Raw genomic sequence first — 22,833 nt, forward strand, 5'->3', positions numbered from 1 at the left:
CTTTTATTGGACCAACTGCATGGTTGGGATAGACTTAGAAAGCTTTCAGGTATCAAAGTACCCTCCCTCTGGTCTCTGGGACAGAAGCAGACACAGAAGAGCTAAGTAGCAGATGGAACAACAACTTGTGCAAAACTCCATATGTAACTAAAAGCAGGATATAAGTTCAGGTAGCCAACAGACAAGAGAGATGCAATAAAAGCCTAATAGTGAAAGAACAAGTCATTCAGAAGCATTGATGATGCATTAAGTGTTGACAGTGGGGGGCACAACTCTGAAACACATCTCATCCCCTCCCCAACCAGTTCCACACCCACTTCTGAAGGGTTTGTCTCTGAGTGCAAGGAGGGACCCATCCCCTGTTGTAACTGTCCCCAGCACAGCTGAGAAGGGAAGCCCTGAGGCTGCTCTTGTCCCACTCTGGCTGCAGCTTCTGTGACTGACAGCACAGAGTACTGGGCTTGACTAGGGACAGCAGCAGCGGGCAGGTCCCCCCTTCCAGCCACATCTGTTCCCTGCCCAGTCCCCCGGTACCCTCTGCTGCCCAGTAGCACATGGTGGGAAGTGTGGATTGCTAGCTGCCACCATCATCCTTGGCCCAGCCTGGCACCCTATATAGCCACCTCCCATAGCTGGAGCCCCTGGGCTGGTGTAGGGAAACTCAGTGGAGTAAGAGAGGCAAGAAGCAGGAACATACCTGATACCATTGCTACTGAGCCCAGCACCCCTTTAGCCAGTCTCCACAGCCCTTGTTTGAAACAGGGCATAAGTGGCTTGGTGCTTCTGCACCATCAGGTCAGCAGCAGCAGTGGGTTGGTCCCCCTTCCTTCCTTACTCCCTGTTTGGTCCCCACTCCGCTGGTATCCTCCATGAGCCTGGGACTGTAGCCACGCCTGAACTGTGCAGGAGACCCAGGCATCCAGGGCCATGGGAAACTGGACCCACTAGTGTGACTGTGCCACTGTATTCCCCCTTGGATCCACCCCAGCTGAAGGGTCCTAGAATCTGGTTCTTCCACTCCTTAGGTGAAAGTTCTAACCAACAAGTTATTGGGCATTAAGGCAGAAGGACTCTTCTCCTCCACTTCTGGCAGGTACATGCATAGGGAGCACCTCTTCGACCACAGATAGAAATAGAATCCAAACTCTAAGTGCCCAGAACTGCAGTTACAAAGCTATGTAAGTGCCACTTTGGCAAGTAAGAGTGAAACAGGATTTAGCACTGTATGTGCAAAAAGCGATGGCAAAATCAGAAATGTAGAGAAGAAAACAATCGGAAACTTATCTGGAAGGATGAAGGAGGGGACAAACATTTAAGGGCACCTATACACGACAGAGCTCTGCTCCAACGTAAGCAGGCTTGGTTAATCGAGTCTGCTGCAAGTCTGCTGGAGCATCTACTTAGCATGCTCCAGCAGCTTCCATGTTACATGTATCCAATGTCTCTGCATTTCAAAATGGCAGTGGGAGTGCTTTACTTAAAGTAAAGCTTCAAACCATATCTACTTAAAGTGCCCCCGCTGCTATTTTGAAGCTTAGGATGCTGAATACACATGACACGGTTGGCTCTTTTGAGTAGCTCTCAAAGCTGCTCTAATTAAAGCACCCCCCCGCCCACACACACAGAGTCTGTACCAATCTGGCCCCAGGGTAAAATTCCTTCTTGAACCCAAATATGGTGATCAGTCCGACTCCAAGTGGAGGTGGAAGATCCTCTAGCCAGGAACCTCTGGGTTTTAGCCCCAGCAGGAATATTGGCATACCTTAGTCAAAATCCCTACTCTTGGCTTCAGCCAATACCTAATGCTTCTAAGGAAGGTTAAAAAGCTCCTGACACATAGCAAGAGGAAAGGGGGGAAAAATCCTTTCTGGTCCCATGCAGCAACCAAAGCCCAGAAGCATGGGAAAGTATAGGTATAGCTACTCCTAGATCATCCCTGATCAATCCTTATCCAATCTCTTCTTGAACACTTCCAGCGATGAAGTTTCCATTGATAAAGTTTTTATTCTACTGCCTCACTGTTCTAACACTAAGTTTTTCCTGATACCCTTTTGGCAATGGTTCATTAACACAACAAAATGTACTGGACAGCAATTTACAGGTATGGAATTACCTCTGCCTAATAAAGCTGGACTTTTGAGGCAAGATATAAGTTATGTGGGATATAATTATGTAAAAGTAGTAGCAGAATAATGAAATGCATTATTCTGGTCACAGATGTATTGAATACTGTTGCCTACACACTAGGTGATGAGATACCCTACTTTTGTTGGGGGAGATTTTATAATTTTGCAACCAGCCTATGTACCCACCCAAAGGTAAATTAAAAATATTTAATTTGGGAGGTGCCACAATACTGGCTTCACTATAGTGTAAAAAAGGCAGGCTGCTAGCCCCATCAGCAAATCTGGAAACTTAATTAAATGCAGGAGAAAATGATCTGCAAAAATGATTTTCCTCCTCACAAGGCAAGGATTTCTTAGGGTGATAACTTTTTTGGACCAACTGCATAGGTGGAATAGAGCTGGACTAGCTTTTGAATGAAGATGTCCGTCATCCTGTCTTGCATTCGAAAGCTTGTTCAGCTGTACCCCACCTATGCAGCTGGCCCAATAAAAGATATGAACCTAAGCAATTCTTGCCTCCTGCATAATTCCTGGACCATCATGGACCATCACAGCTACAACATCTGTCTAACACCACCACTTTCTTCATTATACAATTTCAAAGTATTTTGTGCTTTGACTCATGTTTAGCCAATGTTATTTGCTATAATCAATCATATGGTGCTGTTAATTTATGTAAATGTGTATTACTATAGGAACTCAGGATCAATGCTTTGATGTTACCATACAGAAGTAGGCCAGATACATGTCCTAAACTGACAACAATCTAAACAAGACAAGACAAATGATAAAAGGAAGGGAAAAGTGACTTCTTGAAGAGTATTTGATGGACAGAAAGAAAATGCTTTGGAGATGAGGGGAAAAAGAGAGACTGTTTCACATAACAGCATGCTCTCATGTTTCCAATAAGTTGAGAATGGAAGATGATGCGAATGGGAATAATCTAAACAGAAAGGGTTAAGTATAAGAAAGGGGGAGAGGTAATGAGAACAAAAAAGCACGTAGAGGCAAAGTTATATAGTGCGTTTAGGTGATGGGGAAGAACAAGGAGTTAGAAATGGATGCAGTTAAGTATATACATCTATACTGCAGTCAAGCCAAACTAGTCATGTGAATCAAAGCTAACTTTAACACAGCTGCTTGGGCAGCTCTAGAACTGTACCCATGGCAATACAGGGTACACAACAAAACTCATCCTGGATAAACATTCAGGACGCTAATTTGCACTTTGTTTTGTGTTGTGGTGACTATAATGACATCGGTACCTGAGCTAGGCACTTTAAAGGTAGTAGGAGTATTCTTACACAAGCTGCAGACATAGAATCATAGGAAAATAGGGCTGAAAGGCATCTCACAAAGGCATGTAATCCAGCCCCCTGCTAGATCATGCCTGACTAAACCATCTCAGCCAAGTGTCTATCCAACCTGCTCTTGAAAATTTCCAGGGATGGAGATTTCACAATTTCTCTAGTTAACCTGTTCCCAAACTTCATCGGTGATCACCCTTGTAGTCAGAAAGTTCCTCCTAATCTTCAACCTAAATTTCTGCTGCTGCAGCTTGAGTTCACTGCTCCAAGACCATCCTCTACAGCCACAGAGAAAAGCTCATCTCTACCTTCTCTACAATTGCCTTTTCAGGTATTTGAAGGATGTTATCAAATTCCCTTTCAGTCTTTTCTTCTCAAGATCAAATAATCCTAGTTCTTCCAGCCTTTCTTCATAAGTCTTGCTTTCTTGGCCCCTAATCATTTTTCTTGCTGTGTGCTGGATTCTTTCCAAACTGTTTATATTCTCCTTGAAGTGTGGGGCCCAAAACTGAACACAGTACTCCAGGTAAAGCTTCACCTGTGTTGAACAGTGGAAGAATCACTTCCCTTGATTTCCAAGTGACACTAGTATACTATTGGACTTTTTTTTTTTGTTGCAACAAGAGCACACTGTTGATTCATATGCAGCTTATGGTCTACTGGTACCTGCAGGTCTTTCTTTGCAGTACTGTACCTAGCCAGACTTCCCTTAATCTGTATTTGTGCATGAAATTACTTCATCCCAAATGCAAGACTTTGCACTTGTCCTTGTTGAATTTTATCTGGTTGACTGTGACATTCCAAAGTATCTAATCCAATTTGGTGTCTTCTGCAAATTTGCTAAGCATGCAATCTCACCATTCAAATTATTAATGAAGATGTTAAACGATACCAAACCCAGGACAGACTCCTAGGAAACTCTACTTGATACCTCCACTTGAGTAAGCACTGAGCTAGTGATGACTACTCACTGAGCATGATAATCCAACCAGTTATGTACTCACTTTACCAACAATATCCAGCCAGTTATGTACCCACTTTCATCTAGTCTGTATTTACACAGCTTGCTTATGAGAATGTAGTGGGAGATGGTGTCAAAAGCCTCATTAAAGTCAAGGCATATCACATCCACTGCTCTCTCCCCACTGACACAGCTTGTCACCTTATCATAGAAGAGAACCTGGTTGGTTCTCATTCCTGTTGGTGAATCCATGCTGGCTGTTCCTGATCTCACATTGTTCTAGGTGCTTTACAAGACATTCCATGAAAACCTGCTCCATGTTTTTCAGTCATAAAGACATACCCAAAGTCAATGGAAGGTAAGTCAGACAGTAGCAGTAATCATGGAAGGCATACGCAGCACAAGAACAAGGATTTTAGCAGCAATGGCAGCCTGTATAATAGACCCATAACACAAGAACTGATACATTTTGTATTCGGCAATTGTAGGAGCTAATAATTTCATACATAATTTCCAGTGCTCCCTTCACATTAAAATTACAATGCCACTCACCGGCACCATCATGGATCAAGTTAAAAGAGATTGTTCATTATAAATCCCTATTTTCTGCAGCCTCCACCCCGAAAAAAATGTTCTGCAATGAACTGCAGTGCAAATGGTTTCAGACTGAGTGGATCTTTTTCATTACACAAAAAAACAAACAAAACTTGATGAGCATTCGTATCGTAGGCATACATGGTAGTCAATGTTGCTTAAGACTTTCTATTATAAGACCCTGTTTTTACTTATAACTTTGCCAAACTTTAACCATGCAGATTGACATTTCCAATGTTGGGCATCTGAATTTTTCTGGAAAGTTTTAGCCATTTCCAAGTATAAGGTTATGGGAAAATATTCTATTTCCTTTGTTACAACATTTTACAAAAAATTCTAGTGCCTTTATGTGTTGGAGCTACAATTTGAAATTTGGAAGAAGGATCACTCTCCTGTCAGGAATGTGCATTTTGCCATGCCTGGGTAAATCTGCCCAAATTTGACTTATGTTACAAGCCCACAAGAATCACAGCTGTGCCATTGGAGCTGTGTTGTCAGGGACCTCAACTGAAAGCACGGACACTGCTTCTTCTATCCTTTCAACATTTACCTTTTTGGCACTCAGGCAGAAAGACTGACTTTAATAAAGGAGAGGAGTAAGGAACACACATAGGGGAGCAGGAGCTGGGAAGAAAGTGAGAATTAGGCAAAGAGGGGGGACATGGACAGAAGCCAAAGAGAGGCAGAAGCAGAAGCACAGTCACAGGAACAAAAGGGTTTATAATCAATGGACCACACCCCCCCTCCAGAAGCTGGAATTGAAACCAGGGCTCCTAAATCTACATTCCTTTGCTGTAAGCAAATAGCTGTGAAACCCAGTGGAAAAGTGCATGCCTCATCTCCCTCTTGTGGCTGGTCCACACAAACTAACAGCCTACTACTACTGTTACTCTGCTAACTCAAGGGGGAAAGATACGTGCTGTGAATCCAAGGATCCCAGCTCTGCTCACTACCTGAAAGTTAATACGGCTCAACATGGTAGAGTTTCTGGTTTTGTCAGCTTGCTTTTAAAAAACATAAGGAACTGTATTTAAAATATCACAGGGATATTAAAGCTACAAACACTCAAGAGTTAGGAAATGAAAAATTAAGGTAATTAGGGTTGCCCACGTAACCTTATTTTGGGCCATGGTGCATATACATTCTGGTGTAGTCTCTTAATTGCAGACTATTTCTTCCAATGAATTCCTGCCTCGATCAGCACACAGGATGAAGGGTGCTTTTGGAATGAGTCTGTGTTATGCAGTGGATGCACCTGTTCTCTGCTGCACAAACTGGAAGGTGTGTGTCATGAACGGGTTTGCAGGAAGAGCAAGAATGATCATATAGTTACGGAAGCTGGATACCACCTTGGGGAACTGGATTCTATCCCTGTCCCTGCTACAAAGTTCCTAGGTAATGCTGGGTAAGTCACTTGAATCAGCATTTTAACAGGTGATCTCTAACTGCGTGTTTTTCATTTCCTGGATGCCTGACTTGAGATCCTGGGTCTGATTTACAGAACTGCTGAGCTCTCATAACTGCAACTGAAGTCCATGGGACTTGAGTTCTGAATGTGTTGTAAAATTGCTGGTGGGGAGCTAAAATACAGTTTACATGATGCGCAAGGTGCTGTACAGGCAAAAATAAAGTGAGCACAGACAGTTTTAATTTAAACTGCAGCTTGATTTTTCTACTGTCATGGTCTTATCAATTAAACATAGCATGCTTCACAAAAAAAAAACAAAAAACTCCTACTCAAAATGCAGCAAAGAATTACAAATGTACAGAAGACAGAAAATGCTTCATTTGGATTTGAAAAACTGATGATCGTTTCTGACAGCTCAGCATTTTGCTAATGGTTTGTTTCACTGTTACATTTCAGAGACAATTACTTTTAATGAAGAAAAAATGGCATTCGACATCAGAGTGGTAGAGCAGTACAGCAAAATTCCACAGTCCTTATTTTTTCCCCCCTGTGCCTAGAAAATAACTTTGGCTTAAAAGAAAAAAAAGGAGGGGGGCAGGTATAAAAGACCTTTAAGGGCCCAATTCTGCTTTCATTTATATTAGTATAACTCTAATTTCAGGAAATTTGCTTCTCATTTGTACTGGCAGAGAGAATCTGGCCCTTAAATATCTACCACAATAGTTCTCAATCTTTTTAGACTCAATGCACTCCTTATTAGACTTGAGGCAGCCCTCAGAAAATGCTAACTCTTAGTTTTCACTCAGTTTTTGACCATGGAAAATAATAGAGCCATCTTTTCTATTGGAAAGAACTCAGAAAGATCACAAGTCAGAATATTTTCAACACTATGGATGCCTATTTGAAAGTTCTGGATTTATTTTATGAATCACATTTGCATACCTAACAGCGTTAACTTTCCCTGGCAACCCAAGGCACCTTTAAAAGGATCTCATGGCACCCCAGAGTGCCGTAGCACCGGGACTGATAATCACTTATCTAAAACTTACTCAGTATGTTTATTGCACATTGGCTGAAATAAAAACTGGCTGAATTTATCTTCAGTCCTTCCTAAACAACATAAAATGATCATCAAACGAAGGAAAGTTAGATATTTAACATTTGCACTCAAAAGAAATTAAACATATCCCACTTAGCCATTTATATAATCTGATAATACAGTAATTATTATATTTAATATAGCTGTTAAGCCACTGAATTTCATATATTTTTCAAACAGGATGTCTCCTTGCTCAGTTAAGTAATCAGATAATGACAGACTCCTATAATGTAGGCATGCTGACAGAATTAAAGTTGCTGCATGACCCTTGGCTCTGGACTTCCTCACTTTCTTATTTAAATCACAATCTGAATATTCTATAAATGTCATTTGTATGCATGTAAATTACATATTTGATTAAACTACAGTTATTAAGAAAAACCCTTTCATATGTAATACCCCAGATTTTTTACTGCGCTAGCTGCAATTACATGTCAGCAAGATGCCATTTATCAAACTTTTCACATTTTGTTCCCAGATGTTCAGCAAAATTCTCGCTCTCCACTTGAAATTATTTTCCCCTGATATTCAAGAAAAATGAAAAAAATGTATCTCAAATATCGTTCCACAGGAATGAAAGCGGGAACTCAAACAGATTATCTCATTATGGGCCTGCACAGAACTGCCTGGTTTAGCAAACAGTAAATTCAGTAAGATGAATCCTGGATAAATAAATATTTTAGCAGCTCTCAAGAGGCTTTTTCCTCAGGAAGTCTGAATGCATCACTTCAGCTAGCTAAAACAGAATATTATCTTCCCTATGTTTTTGGCAAGGCACCCATCAAAAGGATAGACACGGGGTTAAATCTACAGCAACTGAACGCCCTATGTGTCAAGACTTGGCAATGGTTTTCAAAACCCTAAACTAAATTTTAATCAGTATGCATAAACATTTTAAGAATGATGCTTAAAAAATTGCACTATTACACTGTGGGGTTCTTTATGGCAGGCTAATCATTCTGTCTGGGTAGTTCTCACCAAGTTGATACACAGTGATTACATTCTGTGGTCCTCTGAAGTGCTAGATCAACCATCATGTTCCTGTGTATAATTATTTACAACCATGGGTCTGTTGTCAGTTTTCATTCATATCAGTTTTCATTGTTATGTTTATAGGCATGTTATTTAAAGATTGTTTAAAAATTTCAAATCTTACCCTGAATACACAAGCAAAAGTATAAGGCTAGAATAGGCTTAGATCACAAGAATGAACTGCTCCAACAGTTAACAGATACCCACACTATTTTCAAGCAGCATTCTCCTTTGCCCCCATCATCATGCATTTGGAGCTGTGGCATCATTTTTCGCAATGGTATAAATACCAGGCTATGCTTCATCCACAAGAAGCTAACAAAACAGCTAAGAAGTGATCAGACACTTGCAGGAATACAGGAGAAGGGGCAAGGGAAACAACAGCTCTGTAGGTCTCCGACAACATTTTACCAGTGCTTTAAAGTCAAGTGTGGCCTTTTCTAATAATAAACAGTTGCAAGATAGCTTACAGAAATAAGCTGCTTTAGTGCTTTCCCCAGCAAAGTTATTACAGTAAGATTTATAATTTCTGTACGAAATCATACATAAAAATCAATAAGTGGCAAACATTTGCTTCCTCTGTACAAGGAGTTAGAAATCTGGTAATCAACTCTTCTTACTAATTGTATTCAATCAGGCTTTCTGGAAAGGCAATTTGGGGGAAAGAGAAAATATGATTGAAAGGGTCTAAGTCACTAGAAACATGTTTGCTGCATACAGTGATCATAAAGGCTAGTTAATAGTTCAAGCTCATTGGGATGCAGATTTTCTAATAACTTTACGTAGCAAATTCACAGTTTGGTATTACATTGTGACCTCAGGCTCTAATACTTGGGGTCTAATAGCAGCACTGGGAGCCCCTCATTCCTACTGAAGCAACAGAGGACATGAGCAAGCAGTCAGCAGAGGGGGTTCTGGTTCTAATTTCTAGCTACTTTAAAGCAGCCACATCCTATTAGGGTGCAGAAAACCGAAAACAGTCAGCCCAATCCCTGTTAGGACTCCACAGTCAGGGAACAGAAAGCCCTGAGCAAGTATTGTATTTATACACTAGAGTCACTTCTGGTGGCAACGAATTTAAATATAGAATTATTACAATACGGTTCCTTAATTAAAACAAAACAAAAGTCTCAGTAAGAGGAATGCCCGGTCACATATTCTATCCAATGGTTCAGCCACACTTGCACAGCTGAACTTTTTTCCATGTCTCAGTACCCTGAAATCCAAGTCTATGCCCCATCTATGCAGATCCCTAATCTATGACACATGGCTAACACACTAGCAGCAGGCTAGAATGGACAACCAATTTCCTATGTATTGACATAACATTTTACTCTAATGCTATATATGAATTTCTGTCAAGGCTGATAATCCCATTAGAGGAGAGACAGAATGTAACCCTTCTATTAAAAGGAAACTCAATTCAGTGCCACATAGAGATCTTGTGACTCTCTATGGGAAAGGGTAAAAAGCCTCCTGTGTCTGCATATCATTCAGACTACCCCTTTGGCATCTTTTCACACTGGTACGGGACTGGAACAGTCTCTCTGGGGCAAGGGTGGCTAACCTGTAGCACACCTGCCACAAGTGGCATGGGCAGCCTCTGCATGTGGCACTGGGTAGGGGACAAACAGCAGACTGGCAAATAGGGCAGGGAACAGAAAACAGAACAGATGGGGCAGGGGGAAGGAAGCAGAGCAGCAGATTGGGCAGGGGAAGGGGATCGGAGTGGCACTCAGGGAGGGTGCAGAGCTAATTTGTGACTTGCTTGCCAAAAAGGCTGGCTCCTACTGCCCTTGGGTTAGCAGTTGCTACTTGTTTTCTTCTCATTTAAGTAGGACTGTTTTTAAGATGCTTTGGAGACTAGAGTATGAGCAACCATTCTTAGTACAAGTGCTCAACACCGAAGTCCAAAACATTGGCCTGATCCTACGATGAATCTGATAAAGTGAACTTGAGTTCACAAAGCTTGTGTGCTCTCTCTCTCTCATATATATGTCTTAGTTAGTTAGTTTATAAAGGTGCATATCTACCTTTCCTTCTGACTGACTTCAGACTAACACAGCTACTACCTCTCTGATCCTTTGGAGACAGCCTGTCTGTCAAAAGCACCAATAACTCCCAACAAAAACTGTTTTCAGGGTTTTGCGCCACATTTACAAGGATTACGAAATAAAAGCTACTTCATCAGCAAGTACAGTTAAACTGCAATGCATCACATTTTCAGCAGTGTGCAGTACAAATCTTTGGCATGCCCATGCTTCTTGAACTAGATGATTACAGGACTTCACCATTTCTTCTCTATCACAAAGAAACATTTGAAGGAAAGCAGTCATAGGATTACACTGAAGGAAGGGATGTTTCTATCTGGTACTGGTGTATGTCCATCTCTCATGCAAATTTCAAAAAGATATTTTAAAGTGTATGAATTGGGGGGCAAGGGGGATCAAACTGGCATAGCAGCAGGCTGGCTGAGTGGAGTTCATGGCTCACATGTAAATTTATATATGCAAGCTGGGATTTCTAGGAAGGTTAAGTACTTAACTCCCTCAGGAAATACATTTCTTAATATTCAAACTACAGAGGTTAATATGAGTAATTTAACCAAGATTTAGAACCATCTTTTTATATTAAATTTACTGACTTGGCCATAAATTCAAAAGGAATTTTATAGCATCTGACTGTTAAGATGCCCACTTTTTGCTTTATGGTAATTACCAATAACATAATGATAATAAGAACTTCTGTTTTGTTTTTAGTGATTGACCCTATCTTGGATAGGAAGATTAGAGTGCATCAGAATTACCTAAATTATACATTGCACATTCCCTTTACTTATATAGCAAGTAAGTTCAGAATTAACATTATTATTATAGTTCACCTGTTTGTTTCCTTTCAATCACATTTCTATGAAAACTACAACTAGCAATTAAAGAACATCACAAAGGTCTTTTAATTCAATTCAATACAGATGTGATTTGTAAAGAAAAAGGTTAAAAAGGAAAGGATGATCAAAAGCAGACAGACTTAATACCACTCTCAATGAAGTCAGTGGTAGTTTCACTTCAATGAGGGCAGAGTTGGGCCAAACCTGAGCAGCTTCGAACTTCCCCTCTGTCCACCCCCAACCTTCCCAGCTACAAAGCAAGATGAGATTGTTGGCTTGGAGGTTGTATATTTGGATATCATAAAGGGTGCATGACACCTGTTTGTCTTCAAGTTATGAAAATAAAAGCAAGGGAAATATTTTAAGGATTAGAAATGGCTTTTTTTTAAGACTTTGGAAGTCACTGAAAACCCTCTGGCCCTGCAGTTCAAGCTAGTTACAGATCTGCTTTAATATTTTCCATTTCAAAGAAGAGTCTAATTAAAATCAAGGCAAATGCAAGCCTGAACAACATTAAACCATTAACTCACAGGTAGCTAAGACTTATGCACGTTGGCTGAAAAGCAAAACTACCGCATCCTGGGACAACCAGACAGATGTGTTAAAAGAAGGAACTGCCAGAATGCTTAATTTTTTTTAAAGAGCTTCCAAAAACCACATATCTTCCTTGTTACAGTGTTTACAATAACTCTATTTGCATATAGCAGCAGGTGTGGTAGGCAATTGCTAAGGAAGTCCTAAGATGTCTCATTTCAGAAGGAATATTTTTGGTGTTGAAGATTTCAATTAGTACTTTATCTGTCCTGCAAGGTTAATGGCATTCATTGTGGTTTCAACTTTTAAAAAAGATCAAGAAATGACGTGTTGCATCTTTGCCAATATGTTATAATATCAAAATAATGTGGGTGTATGTAAGAATCCTTATAAATGCTTACAAGGATCCACTGGCTGGATATCTGAACCACCTATACATTTTCCACTGTAATTATTATATTTAAAGAGAGCTAGGTGGTATCACGGAGATCCCCTGTAGCTGTGGGGAAGAAAGAAATCTTACTTGTAGCTTAACAAGGGCTCCTTGTTTTGCTCCCCACCTGGTTTGTTACAAGACATACCCAACATCCTTTGATGGCTTGGGTCATTAAACTCTGAAACAAAATAAAGCCGCAAACACATTCAAATTACATCAAAAGGGGAAATACAGGGTACTCAAATAGCTTAAAGATTACATCTTAATTGTTGCCTGACTTTCTTTAAGTAATATGGTTGACTTCACAAGAGCATGTGTGCCGGTGCACCCCTATCTTTGTTTTCATTTGATCTAAAGTACTTCACCAGGATTGACCAACAAGACAAGCACAATCATTGCACTCTTGGTATCTGATAGCCCCCGCAGCCACGCTTGCCAAACAGTATCCTTTCATGCTATCAGAACCACCACTATGTTACAAGGAGCTTGAACAGTACACAACTATGTCAACACTTAGAAATGTCAAAGCGACATGACTTGAATTCAACAATGTCTTAATTACCAGTGCCCTGTATTCTGCTTCTGACACAGTGATAAAGGCTTGACAGAGACAGAAGAATGACAGATGCATTCAGAAATGCAAGGCACATGACCAGTGAGGCATAGGCCAAGAAGTCTCTGTTACTGCAGGTGTGGATACGCCTGTGGTATTCACCTAGCAAAGACAATGCATAGGTAATCAAAAGGCCTGAGAGAGACTAGGATTGTGCATGTATTAGAACACAGGAAAGACTCATTAAAATACGGAGAGAAAAAAAAAGGACAGACTTTTCCTTCAGATATAGAAATAGCATTTGGAAAAACCAATGAGCACATGAAGCTAAAGGGTATACTTTGCTTCTGTAGGTGAAGTTTATTTTCTGTGCTTAAAAAAATTTAATTTGCTGAACACAAATGTATATCAAGATGACATTTATCTTTTCTTGATGCTTGCAAATCACAGTTTATCAAAGACCTGAGACTGGGGGAAACAATATGAACTACTTGCTTCTTCAAGTCAACAGATGAGGGAACCTCACAGAGGCTCATGGGAATTGTGAAAATCTTACATCTTCAGGGTGAAAATTACACACTGTTAAAAAGTTTTCTGCGCATGAAATACAAGTTGAAAAGCAGACTCTCTTTTTATAAGCTTCTAAGTCCTGACAGACCACTGTACACTGCAACCACTGAAGTGGTGCATCTCATGTTCTGCTCTAGGTCTGAGCGAGGTTGGTGACCATTGCAAGAGCAAACCTGGATCCTTACAGACAGATTTTTACAACAGTTCATCCTTACAGGGAAGAAAAAGCATTATAGTATAGACAACAGCTCTAGTAGGGAGGGACACTGGTTTTCTAGTTGCTGTCAGGGGCCTCTAGTAATTTTAAAATATTTATTGTAAATTGTTCTCAGAGGAACATATAAATATTTCCCTCTTCTGTTTTAACATCAAAGACATATCTACAAACAAACCCTACACACCTCAGACTTTTCCAAATACCTGTTCAGAAAGATGGCTATTATAATGCGCTCTGAAAATCAATATATTTGGGCTTCTTAGACCACAGTGAATAAATTCTAAAGCAGTGAGTTCTTCATAGCTGCTCCAGGTAAAATCTTCCTCAGTTATTAATCATGAAACTGGGCCTGAGCACCTCTGCTGATCGAGACAGTAGCTGCATGACAGACGGAGAATTGAGAGCTCAGAACAGGTCCCAGACCACTGAAAGCTTTTTACGTTAGAAGCAGCAAAGGACAAACCCCAGAGGACTAGTCTTATTTTAATTGTGAACTGTTCTGCTCAAAAACACAGCACCTGCATTTTCTATATCAGCTCCAGTTTCCAAACAGAATTAAGGCCATGTGAGATGGATCCTGCAAGGTGCTAAACACTCTAGCACCAATCCTGCAAAACTCATAAGCGTGAGTAGTCCTACTGATGACAACAGGACTACTTTAGCTAAGCATGCGTTCAAGTGCTTTGCAAGATTGGAACCGGAGCGTTCAGGATCTGACAGGTTCAAGTACCTAGAGAGTACTACAGCTGTTTTAAAGTTGAGGGGACAAGGCATGCAACACAGTGGCAAGGTCTACATCCAAAAGATGTGACCTCCAATCAATATGAAAAATGTGGCTAGGAACAGCCAAAAAAAATGTGGCTCCCATCAATATGAAAAATGTGGCTAGGTTTGACTCCTCCAACACAACGGGGGAGGAGAGTAAGGGTTATAGCTGGGCCATGCATCAAGCAATATATTCCATTTTCAAGTGTGAGGGAGACTTGGAGGGACATGCATGGGGATGCTATTGGGTCAGTGAAATAACATGTTGCCCTTTACAGAGAGCAGACTGCTCACGTGATCTGGTCCTATGAGAACAAGTATAAACACAGCAAACCTGAACTCATTTCAGCATGCCAAAGTGTTCCCCTAGCATGCTATAGAAGAATTTTACAATCCTTTTATGTTTTTAATGCAACATTTGCCCATACCCACATAAATCAGGCATCAAACTATTGAACTTGGATCAAATCTGCCTAAAACCATTTGCTTGCTTCCCTCTAACGTTGTATTTTTCCAGAGGGCTATGACGGAGAGAAATTACAAGCAAATGCCAGATTCACCTCTACATCCTAGCCACTACTGACATTGTACTGTTTTCCTACAATTAGTTTTGGGTTTTTTTTACGGATAATTATGAAGAGATTCAATCAAATCACGTTTTCAACTACTAAAAGACTTCTTGGATTACTTCACAAAGCCTTTTTCTCACAGAGATTACCTTGCAGTAAATTTTATTCATCAGGAAGGCAGCAATCTACATGTACATATTAGTTTTAAAACAAACAGAACTTCAAATAATTATCTCTGCTGAAGATAGGAATTGCACTTAGTCAATACGTGGCTTAAATTACGGTATAAGCCATAACAATACATTAGATCAGATCCTCTGGGTGCAGTGCAGCTGCTTTGTGTAATACCATCAGTAAAACCTGATTCTAAGGATAGCTTAGCCAGAATTCCTCTGGTGGAATAAAGTCAACAATTGTGGGCTCCTACATCACCCCTCCCTTCCATCTCCACATATGCTAGCATAGCTAGAAAAGGGATGGAGGGCTCCATAGGCCTGTGCTAGGTTGGCCTCCACTACATTTTCAGTTGTGGACACTAAAATTTAATATAAATTAGAGCAAGCTGTAAAAGACTGCTCTGCCATGGTTCAGGGGACAAGCCCGGCAGAGAAGAGAAGTTCAGGTAGGATCAGGGAAGTGAGAAGATGGGAGTTAGCCAGGGGTGTCAAAGATGCAGCCTGTGGAGCCGTATCATCTGCCCTTGGTGCTGCCCAGGGGTCTCAGTGACCCACAGGGAGAATGCAGGGCACACCAGATGGCCCTGTGAGCCACACACAGTGCCTGCTCGAAGGCACATCCCCGAGCAGCAGAATGCAGCCATTGTGTGCAGCATGGTGCATGCCACTCTGGGGCCATGCTGCATGTGGCAGTGGATCTGGCATGGTTCAGTGCAACCATGTGGCAGTGGTGGCAGCAGCTCTGAGGCCATGCAGTGCAGCCATGAAATAACCAAAGCAAGACCGGGCCACACATGGCACTCATTCTGACTACTCCAGGACATGAGGTGGAATGTAGGACCAATGTGTGGGTCCAGCCTGGCTGGCAAACCAGTCCCGTGCCACTCATCTGGTCTACTGGGCTGGATGAGTCTGACACTCTTGTTTTAAACCATCTTGGCTCCCATACCCTAACTTCCATTTGCAGCAGTTTACTTGTACAACAAGATCAGCTCAGTCTTTTTATTCAGCTTTCTGTTACTTGAAGTGAGAGTAATTTATTTAGCCCAGTAATCCACTACATGCTGCTTTGTCAGATACCTGTACAGCAATCTGCATACTTTCATTATTCCCTTGTCTACCATGCAATGTATACACTATATTTACTTACAGTTGATATTCTCTACTACTTTATTATCTGATGTTAATTATTTGTTACAAGGAAAACAAATGTGGGCAGATATGCTTACTTCTGGGTATAAAAAGGTAAGCAAGAATCAGATAAAGCAGAGGGTTTAGGAGGTTTTACCCCTTAAAAATAGTAGAAGGGTAAGGCCTCGCCCTTTAAAATATTTAAGATGATATTATCAGAAAAGTCACAAATCATATTTTAACATATGGTAAATTTAGGGAACTATCATCAATGATAGAGAGCTTATCAACAGTCCCTTTATAGTAAAATTGTAATACATTTCTTCATAATTTAGTTGTCAACAAAAATATGGTTGATTTTTACATAATTTTCCCTATTTCAACTCTACTGCAAGAAGTGAATATTATCACATTGTCTTCTTCCATTGCTTGCTATTCCGAGTGTCAAAAGGTATTTAGTTTCTTATAATCTGTGAGGTGTTGAAGTTGAAAAAGGATGCAATTGTTAAAGGTATCTTGACATTTATTTGGCTTCTACGAAACAACATTAGTGGAATATCACATCTTCAGTTGAACCAAATGTAAAGAAAATTCAATTTTAAAAAAGTTTGGCAATGCTGAATATTAAAAAGAATAGCCCTCTTTTTGTGTCCTATGGAAATACTGTGAATTTAATAGAATAGCATCTTTTTTTTATCTTTGCCTTTTTCTTAATAATTCTGTAGTCCATAACAGAAAGTTCTCTCTCTCTTCCAGAGTTTACTGACTAAGAATCAGTCCTTTATAACCCCATAAAACTTCTATGGAACAACAGTGATTTCAACCATTTTAAATTGTTTTGCTTAGAAGTTCTCTCTCTCCAAGAGACTGTATTTTTCATAGGCAATATAAGAGGTTATCAAATGAGGTAACAGAGTATAACAGACAAAGGATAAATAGAACAGAGATAGCTAAAATCTGTTTTATCAATTAGCACAATATTTGAGGGAAAACTCTAGCAGCCATCTGCTGTTTTCTTTCATTAACTATTTTTATCAATACAATGCACAAACTAACCGTTAATCAGGGTCAGCATATTATTATGCTCTCCTATTTACTTAAAGGGTAGATGACAAAGCTATATGGTCACAAGTCAAACTACAAAGACACTTAAATCCAATAAATAAGCCCCACCTTTTCTTCCCCTTCATCAAGAATGAAAGCAACACGACAGTCTCACAATGAGTCATTAGAAAGCACAAACACAAGAACCTGTTGTAGGGGCATCGCATCATCTGTCTTTTGAAAGCTGTCAAGAAGTGTTTGTCATTCCAACACTGCTTGCATCTCTCAAACTCCAAGATAAAACTGTAAGATAATGTCCCCCATCAATCTCAGAGTGACTTAAGAGAGCTGAAAAATAAATAGTATTGAGTCACATTTCTAAGCAGGATTCCACATATTATTAATTTCAGCTTAGAAACGAGCAAAGATACCAAATCAGCTATTGCTCCTTTTCAGCTACAAACACTTGCTTAGAAAAAAATACATTTTTAAGGGTGATGCTTTCAAATGCTTTAGAAAAAGTTTAAACAAATATGTAGGTTGGTTTGGGATTGAGCAGTACGAGAGTTTTCACCAAAAGAAGCAGGGCAATATAGGGGTAATTTTTTTATTAACTGTAACAGGGGTTGAACACCACAAATGGGCAGCAGAGCCCATTACACTAGCAAATCTGATGGAATCTGACACTTTGTGCAGTTTTTTTTACTGCCTTTGAATTGGGCATCTCCAAAACCAAAGGAAGAGCACAAAATCTTAATTAGACATAAGGGATATCAGTTTTAAACACAGGGTAATCACTTCGGTCTTTTATCCTACATTCAAGAACTGTTAGCACAGAATTGTTTCTTGCTGGTAACAAGTTGTTAACTGAAATGGTACAAATTTAACACAAATAAGAAATATTTCTACACTGTCAGTGTGCAGGGACTGTAATGAACTAATTTAGCTAATAATTAGTGTTCTGCATTGCTTTGCACTTGGCTTCAATAAGCATATTTAGCAGCGTACATGCACAGGCCTCAATGCTTACAGATGCTAAAAAAAACCCCAAAACAAAACAAAAATCCCCCATGCTTTACCAGAAGCAGCAGTGCATTAGTTTGACCTGGCTCCGCAGCATCTGTAGATTGGGCACTTCTGTGGGGCTTTTTGGTGTTTTTATATAATAGCTGATTAATCAGCTATTAGATAAAAGAGCCAAAAAAGCCCCACTAAGGTGCCTGATCTATACAAGTGTTGGGTGAGCCAAGCCCACTGAATGAGATACTTCTTCTGGGTATCCGCTGGGCTTGGCGCAGAGGCATGCCGAGTTTAAAGAACAGCACCAGTTTGGGGTTTTTTTTTAAACGTCTGTAAACAGCCTCTGAGGCCTGTGCATGTATGCTGCAAATTATTCTTAGTGCTGCAAATTATTCTTAGTGCAGCTGAATGCAAAGTGCTTAGTAATCATTAAAAACTAACCACCACCTTCGTAATGGCAAGTAAATGCTGCTTCTCCCTTTAACATAAGCAAACTGAGGAACACAGAAGTAAAACAACTTGGTCAAAGTCATACAAGTCAGCTAAATAGCTGCTTATAACCAACAAGAGGCACGTGCAGACAAGCATAGCCATGTGGTATGTGGCACTGCAAACATATCTGCAGCACCACACACTGCACACTGAGGTGTTCTCCGCGCTGCAAGGGTGTGCTGCCCATGCGTGCACTGCTCTGTTTTTTTCCCCATGGGTTTTTGACTCCTGGATATCTAGGGGTCACAAAAACCTGCGGGGGAAAAAATGAAGCAGTGGATGCACAGGCAGCACACACTGCTGAAAAGCAGAGTTGGGCCACCCAGAGCCATGCTGTGGCTGCCAGCCAGGCTCTCTGCCTGGCAGGATAGCCGCAGCTACAGCCCCAGGAGGCCCCCAGAACCCCAGGTAAGGCTGCTGGGGCCAGCACAGTGCTGGCGCCAGCCTCTCCTACCACTCCCGGGATAACTCGCTGCATGCCAAAGCACACGTAACACGGGTGTTCCCTGGGGAAAAGCAGCTGCAGCACAAGGTGCACCACTACTACTTGTCCCTGGGGAAGCAAACGTCCGCACTCGTCTGGTTGCGGCCAAGGAGTCTCGGACAGAGATGCAGATTTTTCACTATTCACCAGATGCCTTAGAGCATTTACTAAGAGTTTCAACAAACGCTGGTCTGAAACAATGCGACTAAAAAGAAATACATGGGCAGACCTAGAAATGTATTTATTTTACTTACAAACATTTCTAAGACTTAAAATAGACTAATAGGACTCCCTTCTATTTACTGGCTCTTTTAATTCTTAGTATTATCAAAATCAACATTGCTGGATGCCAATATTGTCAAAAGAGTAAAAGATGTGTAAATTTCAACCATTTAAAAAAAACATTATTCAGATCAGACAGTAAAGATGTACAGCTTTATTGACAGGGCCATCAACTTTTGAAGATTTCTCTGTGGGGGGTGCTGTATGCACCTACTGAATGCTCATTTGGATCTAATCTCAGAGTCACTTTCACTGTCAGCATCATTCTAGATCTGTCGAGAGTTGGGAAACAGCAGGCCTTAACCATGTGAGGGGAATGTGAAACCCCCCACTCAATGCTTACATAAAAAGCACACAAAAATAACTGCATTGAGGAGAGGGCATGTGCACATGGATACATTCAGGAAAGTTTAATGAATTCAGACCTTTAATTAAAATACGTTAGTTAAAGTGTGTTAAACCCCTCTGTGGATATAACTCATCCCAATATAAAGTGGCCTCAGATCACCCTAGAGACACAGACAGGACAGCTCTTAACATTGAAAAGGGATGTACAACAGAAAAAAATCATATAGGAAGCATGAAATAAAACTAGGATAATATATGAAAAAGAAGGTCTATATATGCTACTGAAAAATGTACTATAGCAGAAAACAAAATCTAGCTTTATACTTGAGAGCTTCCACTAAGCTCATCTGTTCATTTAAGATCCCTATTACACACATTTTTACAAGTCACTTACCAGTAAATACTGCACAGACTGGAAAAGTGATTTTCAACAAGACTGTACTATTTAAAATATATATTTTGGGGGAGATACTGAGCATTCTAACCATTTGAACAAATCCGTTACTGAAAGTTTCCTCGCAGAGTTCAGGTAGAAGCAATTATCTATGTTCAAAACTAACAGACAAATATTACAAAACAAATCTGTCTGTACATATCTGCTGAAATGATATAAATGAAAGAAGTGGCTCATACTGTGATTTCAGTCACAAAAAAATGACACAACAACAATCTTTACTTAAGTGAAAAATAGTTAGGCACTTAACTCCCTTAAATTCATTGGGATTTTTTTTGCCTAAAAGCACATTTATAAAAAAATGATGCAAGAGGCAAAGATTTCTTAGGGTGATATGTATTATTGGACAAAACGCATAGCTGAGATAGTTAGACAAGCTTTCAAATGCAAGATATTCTTCATCAGATCAATGCCTCAATACACATTCTGTACAGAAATACTCTCAAAGGAAGAACAGTATAGGGGGTTTCTAGTGTAGCTCAGGGATATTTTATTTACACAAACATACATTTACTACATAAATATTTATGGTTCAGAGGTTTCATCTCCAAATTTGCACTGTTTTTCTACGTTGGGCTTAACTAGTGATATTTCCTTTGAATCTCCACATTTCCAGATGCTCTGCTCATACAGCCTTGATGGAGAACAGTTGTGCTTATTAACAGACAAGCTGTTGACAACTCAGTAAAGCTTCTAAAAGCTGGCAGAGATCTAATCTGGCACCAAGATCTGATAACTTTAGAGGAAAGAGTGCTGGTGGCCTGCAAATACACAAAGTCTGAAGGAAGTCTAGTCAAAATCTTCCCTAGGTGTTCCCCATCTCATTCCAGAGAACTCAAACCAAATACAGAGAGAAACTTGCCTGATTCAATCACTCAGCCCCATTCAGTTACTTAACAGAAGAGATAGATCTCCCTGTAAATGGGAGGTAGAACTCCACTTGCCCCTAAGGATCTAGCAGATCCTAGTTTCTTAAAGATAAGCTGTACAGGATATTTAAAAAAAATATTGTGGTACCTATTTTTGCTCCTTTAAAATATATGGAGGAGTCCTGAAAAATACAGTTTTGGAGGGGTTTTCTCCCCTTCCCAATCTATCTGGTTTTTTCTCTTGGAAATCAGGAATATGAAGTCTGGTCTTTGCACCTTTGCTGGAAGGCTTATTTTTAGGGAGTTGGCGGGGGGAAGGGGGAAGAGGCACAGAATCTCAGATATGTATATTTGTCAGGGGCAGATTCAGGAGCGGTGCACTGGTGCACTTGCACCACACTTGCATTCCTCATCCATCAAAAGTTTAAAGCCAACTGCCTAGCAGTGGCAGAAGGATTTCTAGTGAGGCAGTGCTGAGGGAGCGAATTGACTTAAAAGCTCCTTATAATTTGCTTGATTCCTTCTAAAGTTGTTTCCAACCTTTTTTATACTGTGGACTGGCACAGGAGAGGGACAGGGTGCATGGAGCCAGCTGCCTCCCTCCTGGGGCTTCCCCACCACCCAGCTTTAACCCCACATGACTGCCAGTGGCAGAAGCTGCTTGCCCGCCTGGACAGACAGAGGGGGCCAAGTTGGGGGCTCGTGCCATGACCCAACAGGCAACCCTTCACAGCCCGGTACCAGGTTGCGGGCAGTGGTTGGGAACTTCTGTTCTAAACTCTTCATTTCACAGGTGCTAATGACCCTCTTTCCTTTTAAATGGTCTTTAATGGTTCCACTGCTCCAGGTCTCCTTGCTTCTGCAATGCTACTGTCAGTTGCTCCTAGTAATGTAGCACCCATTTCACAGCCCTGCGGACAGTTTTTTAACTCTAGCTAAAAACAACTCGTGCGGAAATATTAACTCGGGTGAGCATTAGCTTAGGTATGGAAATCACTTTCAATGAATCATTGCAGGCACTGTCCAGATGCTCAAGAAACCTTGATTTTTGTTTTATGAACTGAGAGCTGTACATTTAATTATAATGATTCTAACATATTTTAATTATTTTTGCCTAGTTTGTTGTAGTTATTTTAACATTTTATACACACACACACAAAAAAAATATGATATAGCAAATTAATGTGCATTCCAATACTTTTTGCTTTAATCTTAAATTGAATAATATAGCTCTAGGCCCCTAGCTTATTAGTGAAGCTTCTAGTTTCTTTTTAACTAAAGAAAAACGTGTTTGTGTTAATTGTGATGATGCACCACACCATCTGCACCTCACTTTTCAAAATCCTAGATCTGCCCACGGTATTTCATAGTTTCATAGTTAGTAGGGTTGGAAGGGACCTGAGCAGATCAAGTCCAACCCCCTGCCATGGCAGGAAAGAGTACTGGGGTCAAACAACCCCAGCAAGGTGTTCATC

General features: G+C 40.4%; 1 protein-coding gene and 1 long non-coding RNA gene across 2 annotated transcripts in view; one reads left to right on the forward strand and one right to left on the reverse strand.

The window, feature by feature from the left end:
- The window catches only part of LOC109287376 (protoheme IX farnesyltransferase, mitochondrial), a 191,987-nt gene that overhangs the window by 78,953 nt on the left and 90,201 nt on the right, over positions 1-22,833 (reverse strand). The window lies entirely within an intron of this gene.
- On the forward strand, positions 18,489-20,905 carry LOC109287380. Its single transcript, XR_002094844.1, has 3 exons — positions 18,489-18,642; positions 20,471-20,473; positions 20,895-20,905. It is a non-coding gene; the product is annotated as an uncharacterized LOC109287380 (long non-coding RNA).

Source organism: Gavialis gangeticus, unplaced genomic scaffold, assembly GCF_001723915.1.
Source record: "Gavialis gangeticus isolate Ggan-Ray unplaced genomic scaffold, GavGan_comp1, whole genome shotgun sequence".
Taxonomy (NCBI): domain Eukaryota; kingdom Metazoa; phylum Chordata; order Crocodylia; family Gavialidae; genus Gavialis; species Gavialis gangeticus.